The sequence below is a fragment of the Hyperolius riggenbachi genome, chromosome 1 (assembly GCF_040937935.1).
Source record: "Hyperolius riggenbachi isolate aHypRig1 chromosome 1, aHypRig1.pri, whole genome shotgun sequence".
In the NCBI taxonomy this organism is placed as follows: Eukaryota; Metazoa; Chordata; class Amphibia; order Anura; family Hyperoliidae; genus Hyperolius; species Hyperolius riggenbachi.
Genome location: NC_090646.1, coordinates 609915984 through 609917416, shown reverse-complemented (window position 1 = coordinate 609917416; position 1433 = coordinate 609915984).

The following is a 1433-nucleotide window of genomic DNA, read 5'->3' as shown; positions in this document are numbered from 1 at the left end:
GACACCCCAAGGTATTCTGTTAGGTGTATGATGAGTTCATAGAAGATTTTATTTTTTGTCAAAAGTTAGCGGAAATTGGATTTTTATTGTTTTTTTCACAAAGTGTCATTTTTCACTAACTTGTGACAAAAAATAAAATCTTCTATGAACTCACCATACCCCTAACGGGTGTCTTCCCTCTAAAATGGGGTCACTTGTGGGGTTCCTATACTGCCCTGGCATTTTAGGGGCCCTAAACCGTGAGGAGTAGTCTAGAAAACAAATGCCTCAAAATGACCTGTGAATAGGACGTTGGGCCCCTTAGCGCACCTAGGCTGCAAAAAAGTGTCACATGTGGTATCGCCATACTCAGGAGAAGTAGTATAATGTGTTTTGTGGTGTATTTTTACACATACCCATGCTGGGTGGGAGAAATCTCTCTGTAAATGGACAATTGTGTGTAAAAAAAATCAAAAATGTGTCATTTACAGAGATATTTCTCCCACCCAGCATGGTTATATGTAAAAATACACCACAAAACACATTATACTACTTCTTCTGAGTACGGCGATACCACATGTGTGACACTTTTTTGCAGCCTAACTGTGCTAAGGGGCCCAAAGTCCAATGAGTACCTTTAGGATTTCACAGGTCATTTTGAGACATTTGGGTTCAAGACTACTCCTCACGGTTTAGGGCCCCTAAAATGCCAGGGCAGTATAGGAACCCCACAAGTGACCCCATTTTAGAAAGAAGACACCCCAAGGTATTCTGTTAGGTGTATGATGAGTTCATAGAAGATTTTATTTTTTGTCACAAGTTAGCGGAAATTGATATGTATTGTTTTTTTTTTCACAAAGTGTCATTTTTCGCTAACTTGTGACAAAAAAAAATCTTCTATGAACTCACCATACTCCTAACAGAATACCTTAGGGTGTCTTCTTTCTAAAATGGGGTCATTTGTGGGGTTCCTATACTGCCCTGGCATTTTGGGGGGCCCTAAACCGTGAGGAGTAGTCTTGAAACGAAATTTCTCAAAATGACCTGTGAAATCCTAAAGGTACTCATTGAACTTTGGGCCCCTTAGCGCAGTTAGGGTGCAAAAAAGTGCCACACATGTGGTATCGCCGTACTCAGGAGAAGTAGTATAATGTGTTTTGGGGTGTATTTTTCCACATACCCATGCTGAGTGGGAGAAATATCTCTATAAGTAGACAATTGTGTGTAAAAAAAAATAAAACAATTGTCATTTACGGAGATATTTCTCCCACCCAGCATGGGTATGTGTAAAAATACACCCCAAAACACATTATACTACTTCTCCTGAGTACGGCAATACCACATGTGTGGCACTTTTTTGCAGCCTAACTGCGCTAAGGGGCCAAAAGTCCAATGAGCATCTTTAGGCTTTACAGGGGTGCTTACAATTAGGCACCCCCCAAAATGCCAGGACA